The sequence below is a fragment of the Felis catus genome, chromosome A2, assembly GCF_018350175.1.
Source record: "Felis catus isolate Fca126 chromosome A2, F.catus_Fca126_mat1.0, whole genome shotgun sequence".
NCBI classification, from domain to species: Eukaryota; Metazoa; Chordata; class Mammalia; order Carnivora; family Felidae; genus Felis; species Felis catus.
Window position 1 is genome coordinate 89,124,288 of NC_058369.1, and position 10,374 is coordinate 89,134,661.

The window sequence follows — 10,374 nt, forward strand, 5'->3', positions numbered from 1 at the left end:
TTTAAAAAATTTTTTTAACGTTTATTTATTTTTGAGAGAGAGAGAGAGAGACAGAACATGAACAGGGGAGGGGCAGAGACAGAGGGAGACACAGAATCCGAAACAGGCTCCAGGCTCTGAGCTGTCAGCACAGAGCCTGACGCGGGGCTCAAACTCATGGACCGTGAGATCACGACTTGAGCCGAAGTCAGAAGTTTAACCGACTGAGCCACCCAGGCGCCCCCTGAGCACCTTAGTAAGAAGTTCACAGGCTGAAAACACTTAGTTTAGGCAGCATTTTCTACTGCCTATATTTTACCTATCCTTAATTAAACACAGGCTCAATTTTAGTTTCCCAAGTTCCAATCTACTGTCTACTTATATTCTACTTTTAAGATAAAGTATTTCAAAACATTAGTCTATTAAAGGTGGTTAAAGGTGAAAGAGGAGGTTACAAAGAGAGAAGAAACTTCCAAAATATGAGGCCTTCACCATATACAAAAAAAAAAAAAAAAAGTGGTCATATTTTCCTCTTGTACAGCTTTTAAGAGACTGAGTTATATGTAGTTTATAAAAGGAAAATAAATGAAAAATAATTCATGAAAGTCAAAAAACTTAATCTGTATCGTGTTTTTTACTTACAAGTGTCCAGAAATACTATGAAAGCTATCTCTTTGAAGTAGGAATCATATTTCTACAGCAATACATCAAAATTAAATGTAAGTGTTACGTTCACTTAAATACTTACACCTTACAGACCTAAGTTTCCATATTATAAATAAAATTTGAATTGCATAATATTAAGTAGAAACATTTAATTTCAAATGCTATATTTATGAACATAAATTAGGGAACATAAAGCCCATAAACATTATTTAGGTGTCTCTTACCTAGCCAGCAGATATTAATAGGTAGTATAACATAGGGCAAAAGTAAATATTCAAGCTAATTCTTTTAAAAAAAATTTAGCATTTCATGGAACAACTGTGTCACCCCAGAGTTTGGAATTGCCTGACATAAATACAGTGATAGCCAATCAGTTACTAAGTAATGTTGTAGGAGGAAAATTATAATATAAAATATAAATTAATTCATCCAAATATTACTTATTATTAGTTTTCTCATTCTTTCAATGCCATTGACTTAATTCTCTTTGTATGAGTTTCTTTCTACCAACTTATCGGATCCAATTTCATAGTTGATGCAAAATTTTTAACACATCTTGCTCAGTCCAATTCAACCAGCATTTACAGAACATTATGGCATTAAGATTTCTGAGGATTTGAAAGCATAAGAATGTCACCTCCATTACTGAATCAATTGTAGTATAGCTGTGGAAAGAGGCAATCTAGAAGTTCAAATTTTTTGCAGTCATTACTATAATAAAGATGTATTGAAAATGATGAGAGGAAATAGTTCTGAGGAAGTTAAAGAGTTGAATATTGAAGCATAAGTAAAAACTATCAGGATAAGAGAGGACTGTAGATGAGTTTTTTGACCAGAGGGAACATTTGTGAAGGCACAGAGCTATGAAACACCTCTGATAAAACAAATACATGATATTTGAGGCAGAGTCTCAGAGGATAAGCTTAGGGAGATAGGCATTTCTTGTTGATTTGGGTTATATCTATATGAGGGGGGAACACAATGGCTATTTTAAGTAGGCCAGTGACAGGACATAGTTTGCATTTTAAACGAATCCTGCCCCAGTATATGTGATAGGTTTGATTTAAGTAAGACTTCAGGCAAGGTGACAAGTTAGGGAGTTACTGAAAGGGATAGAGAGGTATGAAACGATGAGAGCTTAAATTTGGTCCCTAGATAAACACATGGAGGCAAAGAGGCTTCCTAGAGATATATCAAGAATCTAGGATTGTTAGAGGTGCATGTTAGGAAAAGAAATTCTGAAATAAGAGCTCAAGTTTTGAGATTATGTTAGTGAAAATGAGATCAACTGAGATAAGAAATATTGGTAGGGAAGACTGTAAAGCAAGATGGGTATTTTGAGTTTCTGCAGCTTATGGGATATCCAATTAGAGGTACTCAATACAATACAATATACAACAATACAGTATATGATTCAGAAACTTTGTGGTCATGTTTATGTGGAATCATGCATATGTATGAGATAGAGGACTGGAAGAATAACAGAAATATTACCTACATAAAAGAAGAGAGTGCAAAGAGCCATGGGTAGTTCCACCTTTGTATGTCTGAAAAAGAGAACAGGACAGAATTGTTCCCCTGGTTCTAGAGTAGTAAGTTTCAAAAAGGAGGAAGAGGGGCACCTGGGTGGCTCAGTCAGTTGAGCACCCGGATCTTGATTTCGGCTCAAGTCAAGATCCCAGGGTCATCAGGATCCTTCCTGAACGTGGAGTCTGCTTAAGATTCTCTTTCCCTCCCCCTCTCCCTCTTTCTCTCTGCCTCTCTCTCTCTTTCTCAAAATTAAAAAAAAAAAAAGGAGGAAGATGTCAAGAGTGTACAATGCAGCTGTGATATCTAGCAAGGTAAGAACTGAAAAAATGTCAGTAGGTTATGAGTGATGAACTCAGGTAGTTTCCAACTTTGAGAGCATTTCAGAGAAAAGGAGAAGCCAGGCAAAAGTGAGCTGAGGTATGGGTACAAGATAGTGAGGGAAAGATAGTAAGTATGTACTAAAATAGAGCTTGGCTGGAAAGGAAGAGTAACAAGAAGAAGTAGTTCAAAACTGAGAAAGAAATTCCCCTGTTGTGTTTTTGTTGTTTATTTTGTTTTGGTCTGCCTGTTTCTCCTTCTTCCTATCTTGTGACAAATGTTCTGAGACTCTGCTCTGTTGATCATAACCAATTAGTGTTGAACATGAAACATTTTTTTCTAATGTTTATTTTTGAGAGAAAGAGAGAGAGAGAGAGAGAGAGAGAGAGAGAGCAGGGGTAGGGCAGAGAGAGAGAAAAACACAGAATCCAAAGCAGGCTCCAGGCTCTGAGCTGTCAGCACAGAGCCGGACGCAGGACTTGAACCCACAAACTGCGAGATCATGACCTGAACTTAACCAAATGAGCCAGCCAGGTGCCCCTGAACATGAAACATTCTCAAAATTATTCAGTGTTGAAGTCTTCTAGGAAAAAGTTATCCATTTGGAATTTAAGGGAACTTTTAGCCAGTGAACAAACAAAAAGAAAGAACCACTTTTCCTAACACTGAAGTTTTGTTATCTAGAGGACTTCAAAATATTTAAGAAGTGGTTCCAAATATTCCACTTTCAAAAGCTTCCCTCATACTTCCATTATTTTCAGGTTAAAGCCTTTTTGAGAGTTATCGCGCGCACGCGCGCGCACACACACACACACACACACACACACACAAACAATAACACCAGAGAATACGCAAATATAGAAAGAACAATACAAAATTGAATGCAAAATGGAAAGGGAATATTTGGGAAGCATTTTAATACATTCGAGACAATGGTATTTGGAGTTCCATGGAAGTATAAATATAAGAAAATATTTATGGTATAATAACTTATCCAGTTGCATCATTTCCAGACATGTACTCTCTGCACCTGTATACATATAATTTTGTAGTTTGAGCCCTTTTTTATTTAGACCAACTTTTCAAGAGGAATTCTACTTTGTTTGATTCATTCTACATCTATGATTTCAAATATGAGCACATTTAATCCTTAAAGGAATCATATGATGAGGACAATAGTTTAAGAAACTATATTGTACTTTCATATTTACTATATTTTATAAAAACCAGTAAAAGTATGCCAAAACAAAACCACTATGTTAAGAATTTGGTTACAAACAGAAAAAAAAATGTATATGTATCCGAGCTTTGATCTGAGCTTTTGACTTCCTATTTTCATATTTTCTGCTGGAATAATCATGGACAAGTTTATTCATTTCAGCATTAATTGTGAAAGGTTATTTAAAAACAAGAGAGAAAAAAGAAACCTGAAGGTAGCTGCTAATATAAACTATGAAACATTCATACTACAGAGATATTAAGCTGTAAGCAGAATGAAAAAAATCTCTATATACTGCCAAGGAGTGATCTCCAGAATATATTGAGGGAAGATAACACTGTAGTGAAACGTGTATGTTTTCACTGCTTATCAAAGAAAAGGGGTGGAGGGCTGATTTGAATATAGATAGATAGATAGATAGATAGATAGATAGATAGATAGATATACACACATGTATATATATACATGCACAGGCACACACATACACACTAATGCACACACACATACTATGAATATATGTATAAATATATTTTCTTATATTTAAGCATGGAAGGAAAAACTACACATTTTAAAATATTTACCAATGGGTGTGGGAGGGAGAGGGAGGAAACCAGGTGTACCATATTGGGATGACACCCAGATTTCGCTGCATATATTTTGTTTTGTAACTGACTTTAGAACCATATAAATACTTTTGCATAATTATAAAATAAAATTTTAGAAAAGGCAATTCTTTAAAAAAGGCAATTCTTGAAATTTTAACGTCCTCTCTCAACCAGATACCATAGATGGAAAAGACTTTGAAAGGAAGTCTCACCCTTTGCTGTTTTCCGCCAGTTTCCCAGGACCCTGTGTGCAGGCTCTGGAGTGCTGCGGTGTCCCAGCAGGCCTCTTCCGGGTCACCAGAAACTGTGGAAAAGGTAAAATAATTTTTCCTCTGTAATGGATGCTTGGCTGACACCCCTTTTAAGGCGTCTTGTAAATGGAAAATTGTATCTAGGTTCAAAGTTCACCACTGTGGCCACTATAATTTAAGATTGTCTTTCCTAAGTTTGACCTATTTTTTTCAGACGAAAAACAATTTTATTTACCTGAGGCCTCACACTGGACCCAGTCCAGATTAGTCAGACCCAGTCGCTTCCCCAACTCAGTCCAGGCTCCAACTTGGACCCATTCAATCCCCAGAGGCAGTCTGGGTTTTAAGCCAGACCCAGTCCCTTCTCTGAACCGGTTAAGTTCCAAGTTGGACCCAGTCCGTCCCCGGATCCACTCCGGGCTCTAAAGAGGACCCAGTCCGTTCCCAGACGCAGTCCGGAATCTAAGCGGGAACCACTTGGTCCTGGGACCCAGTCCGTCCCTGGAACCAGTCCGGGTTCTAATTGGGAACCAGTCCATTCCCAGACGTAGTCCGGGATCTAAGCAGAAAGCGCTCTGTCCTCAGAACCAGTCTGGCGTCCGAGGCAGACCCAGTCGGACCCCAGACCCAGTCCGACTTCGGACGCAGTCCTGGACCCAGACCAGGCTCCGAGTCGTAACCAGTCTGTTCTCTGAGCCAGTCTGGATTCTCATTTGGAACCACTACAACTCCAGCAGGTTTCCAGAACCGGTCTGGAAAAAGAAAGTCTGAAAGTTCATAGCAAAAGCTGTGGAGCCAGGATCTGAAAAGGACTTTTCCACCACGTTCAGAGGCCGCGAGAAAGTGGTGAGGCCCAGATCGACAGGTACCTACACCTGGTTGCTCATCGCTCCTGGGAGCTATCAGAGGTCTCCTTCCGTTCCCTTTTCTGACACCAGGACTGTGGAAAGGTAAATTGAGGCATAGTAAAGGGCTTAACAGTTTATCTGTGCAAAAATCTATTTGACTCAGGAGGCAGCCAATCCAGCAGATAGAAGAGAGTTCCAAGGAGCAGTACAAAATAAAAGAATTTAATAGGCGGGACGGAGCGGGAACAAGAAAGTTAAGCAAGGCAAAAAAAGCAGGTTGATTATTGCAAGGCTACTTTTGTTTAGAGGATGGCAGTCATCAGGCAGATCACCTATTTAATGCTGATCAGTTTATGACTGGATTAAGATTCCATTCTGGGTATTAAACTTTGGTCTTCGGCTCAGGTCATGACCTCAGCTCATAGGACTCTGCTGTCAGCATCGAACCTGCTTCAGATCCTCTGTCCTCTTCTCTTTCTGCCCCTCCCCCGCTTGCTCTCTCGCTCTTGCTCGCTCACGCTCTCTCTCTCAAAAAAAAAAAAAAAAAAAAAAAAAGATTCCATTTCTGGGAGAGCTGAAACTGTAATTAAGTCTTCATTGGGTAATGTGGGACTTAACATGTGACTCCATTTAGGGCCTGTTGTCTTGTTTTTAAGAGGGTATATTAATTGTATTCTGACTCATGCAAACTATAAAAAGTAATTAGAAATTCAGGAAAAGTTGGTGGATATTTAGTGATATTTATGGAATACTGATACTCTTATTTTGGGTATGATAACAGTATTATGATTTTATTTTGGAAAAATAAGAGTATCTTTTCAGATACTTCTTGAAATGAAGTAAAATGATATAATGTCTGGAATTTATCAAAATCAAGAACAAGGAGGAGTAGGGAAGTATATATTTGAAATGACATTGGTCATGAGTTGCTATTTGTGGTAACGTGTGAATGAGGTAATTAAGGGTTCGTTACACTGTATTTTTTATTTTAACCTGCTTTTGAATTTTTTCAAAATAAAAAGGTTAAATTTTTTAAATTAAGAACAACTTTTGAATTCTCAAATGCAATTTCAACTTTGAATGAACTTCAATTAAATGGAACTTATCCAAATTAGAATCAATTAATCTATGAGTAAACTCTATAGAAATATGTTGGAAGCATTTAACTTTTTTGACAGCATTTGAGAAAAAATACAAAGAAAATCTCACTGTTTTATAAATAGCCTGAATTAATTTATCTCTCAATTTTACTTCTAAATAAATTTAAGTGACTTAATTCAAATAATGGGTTATTGATTGCATTTTTCTAAACTTGCATCAACTTAGCAGAAGCAATTCCTATTTAGGTATAATTTGAATGGTGAATCTTAATTAACAACAGGGTAGAATGTGTTTTATTCTTTTAATTAATAAAGAAGTAATATCCTTCTGACTAGTTTCAATTATTTTAAAATTGTTTTAAATAGATATTAAATAGAAAATTTTTACAAATTCAGAAAAACAGTACATCTTCTCTGTACCAAAACTTATGATGTGTTTTGTGTATATGCATGTGCGTTATTTTGAAGATTATAACTTAACTATAAATACATTTATATTATTTGGAGATTTTATATCTCAGTCTCCAAAAGGTAAAAACGTTAATTTTTGCCAAATACAATATATGTAATTAAAAACATATTTAGGCATTTTATCATATAAGTTTTCAAATAGTTACAGAAGAGAGATGATGCTTTAAGCTAACATGAAAGTATAATATTGTCATGATTACAAATAATGTGTTGTATATCTGTAGCTAAACATAGAATTTTTTGTTTTAATTATTATTTTAAAAGTTCTGGTTTTCTTGATAAGAGGTGAACTAGTTCACTGCTTTTGATTAATAGGTAAAAAGCTGGTAAGAAAAAAAAATTACTGATATTTGCCTTTCTGCAAAATGACCTTATATTGCAGTTGAAGGGTTGAAAGTAAACTGATGCCCAAAGAAAATGCAAAGTTGTCCTGGGGGGGTGGGAATTGTTATGTTCCTTGGAAAGTGCATTACTCAAGATGTGATTTCCAAGTACGGGGTCCCAATAATTTCTCTTGAATTGAGACATAGAACCCCCAGTTTTTTAAAGATGTGGAAGGCATCTGAATAAATAAAGATAAAAAGTGGATACATTATTTAGTACTGCTTTGAAATAAATATGGTCCTGTAAAATATCAGTTTACTAATATGGCTTATTATAAACTTACCATCTACACATATTCTATATCTTTATACCTCTGTATGAAGATTTTCTAATCATTTCACATTAATTAACAGGTTTTTTTAAATAAACAAGCACTTCATATTAGGCACTAATTTTCTAAAGATTAATATCTAACTGGTTATTATGTAATTTAATGTTATCTATGAGGTTAAAAAAATCATCTTGAGAAATTTGTTTGCCTCTACCAGAAAAGTGAACTTTTACTGCCTTAATTACTGTATTTTAATTTAAATCACTGGTGTTTTTTATTTGCATTCTGAAGTCTACCAAATATTTCTCTAAATACAAACATCCATCACTCACTTGTATCCAACCTACTTTATATAAACTTATTAAAAACAGGAACTAAGAAATACAGTCCTCCCTCCTTGAGTTACCATTTCAAAACTAAAAGCTTAGATCTCATACATAAGAAGTATTTATTGACTGTTCATTATGTGCCAGACATAGTTAAGGCCTTGTTATAAAAAAACAAATGAACCAGAATGTGTTCTCAAGGAGCATACTCTCTGGTTAGCAAGTTAACAGACAAGGAACTACAACATTAAAATAGACTATAATCTGTGCTGAGAAAGCATGAATCAGAGAAAGTCATGGGAATGAAATTTAGGTGAAGTTTCCTGAAAGAAATAAATACCTTGCCTGAGACTTGGATTCGCGGGTAATGAATCCTTCAAAAGTGTTGTGCTGGGTGGAGGCCTAGGAAACTAGGCTTATTTGGAATATAGAAGTGGAGGGAAAGGGAAAGAAAAGGCCATGATAAGCGCATATGCAAGAGGGGTTCTGTTAAGGAAACACAAATTGTACGTGAGGGCTGAAAAATGAAGTTCAAGAGGGAAAGCATAGCATGTAAACTTGGAGGGGAAGAAAGCTTCTACACCAAGCTCACGATTATACCAAGCTCACCAAGTTCTCTTAAAGACCATGAAGAATCACTGGGTTGTTTCAAGTAAGGGAATTATGTGTGAAGACTGCACTGTTTATTTGTTGAAACCACATCCAACTCAGTAAGGTTTTTTTAAAGAATGTATTTTGATCCATAGAGTGAAAACTTGGCCACAGTATAGAAGTTTAAGGATTTCAAGTCCTAGTGACCCACATTTGGTTGGTTTAAGAATCCTGCAACGTTTTTAGCACTTCAGCTCTGCACACGACAGTGGGACATGGGAAGCACAGGGCAAATCATCTATAGGCCAGGAACTCGTGAACAGGATACCTGGGAAAAGAATTACAAGAACAATTGTGTAACTTACAATCAGTGTAGGTTTCTGAAGGGATCCTTTCTCCTTTTCATTCCATGGCTCTGAACTAGAAGTTTTTAACCTCATTTCCCAGGATGAGCTTCCCACCCGTGGTCCCCCAGTTGGTCTCATCTTCTTCCCTAATTTAACCTTTTTGCAATGTAGCATTTTCATGCCCTCTTCTTCTTTCTTTAATTTTTTAAAATTTTTTTAAGATTATTTTCAGAGCGAGAGAGAGAGTGAGCAAATGCAGGGGAGGGGCAGACAGAGAGAATCCCAAGCAGACTCCGTGCTATCAGCACGGAAACTGTGAAATCACACCCTGAGCTGAAAGCAAGAGTCAGACGCTTAATCAACTGAGCCACCCAGGCACCCCCATACCCTCTGATTCTTATACTATCCCATTAACAAATAAACCCCTTATGTCATGAATAACAAGATGATTGTGTCTGCATGTGCACGTGCACACACATGTATGCAAATAAATAAAATCCAAAAATATTTCTTTCCACTTAGTGCCAAATTTCCCATAGTCATGCTTTACAGTTTTAATCTCTTACAATCTGACTTTTACTGCCATTATTCATTACAGAGGAAAGAGTGAAAACCTGTAGCTAAAAAAGGAGTAATCCTTCTTTACCTTTCTGTCATATATGATACTCATATTTGCACATGTGAAATCACCTGTGACTTTTTCATTTGCCTTTCTTGCAATTGATTACATAGGGAATATACCTTCCGAGCTAGTCTCTTATGATAGACACTGATTGCTGTTGTAAGGAATTTATCAAAGTCACCCCTATAATTTCTCAGGGTGTCAGAGAGGGACCTTGGTGAGAATAGGATGTTCCAGAAGAAATGGGTTACTTAAGTGATTACCTAAGGAAAACTTGAGTGAGTACTCCGTCTCCTGTGCATTTTGGCTAAAGAAAAGGAATAGGAGCAGAATTTTCAGAGATAAAATTACTTGCTAGATAGATGATCATTGAAATTGATTTGTTAGAAATAATTGAATGTGATCATATGCCTTTCTCTGGAATACAGAAGGGTGTGTGTGTGTGTGTATGCATGTATAGTCTCTATTCACATTAAACATCTTTTCTCCTTCTCTTCTGCTCCCACTCATTCATATATTATAGTTTCTGAATTTTCTGAAGGTCCTTTCTTTGTCCTTGAAGTCAATCAATTTCCTTAGTCCATTATGTTTTCTTATTGTTTCATTAAGATTTTCTTAGAGATTACAGGAAAGGTTTTGGAGCTATAATAATAAGATTTTATCCAGTTCCCCAAGCTTCCTAAATCTTGCCCTTCAAATCATCTAAACTTCCCAAGGGAATTAAGGAATACAAATACAGAGAAAACTTGGAATCAAGGTGCTTCTTTATTAAAATGAAAGCCAGCGGGGTGTCTGGGTGGCTCATTCGGTTAAGCTGCAGACTCTTGATTTCAGCTTAGGTCATAT

The 10,374-nt window shown here is 36.3% G+C and overlaps 1 long non-coding RNA gene across 1 annotated transcript in view; it reads right to left on the reverse strand.

Annotated features, from left to right (window-relative positions):
• The window catches only part of LOC123383866, a 57,504-nt gene extending 52,406 nt beyond the window's left edge, over nucleotides 1–5,098 (reverse strand). Inside the window, exons 1-2 of the long non-coding RNA XR_006594174.1 lie at nucleotides 4,804–5,098; nucleotides 4,530–4,621 (exon numbers count right to left, since the gene is read on the reverse strand). This is a non-coding gene — a long non-coding RNA (uncharacterized LOC123383866). The remainder of the gene's footprint in view (nucleotides 1–4,529; nucleotides 4,622–4,803) is intronic.
• Between the last annotated feature and the right edge of the window lie 5,276 nt (nucleotides 5,099–10,374).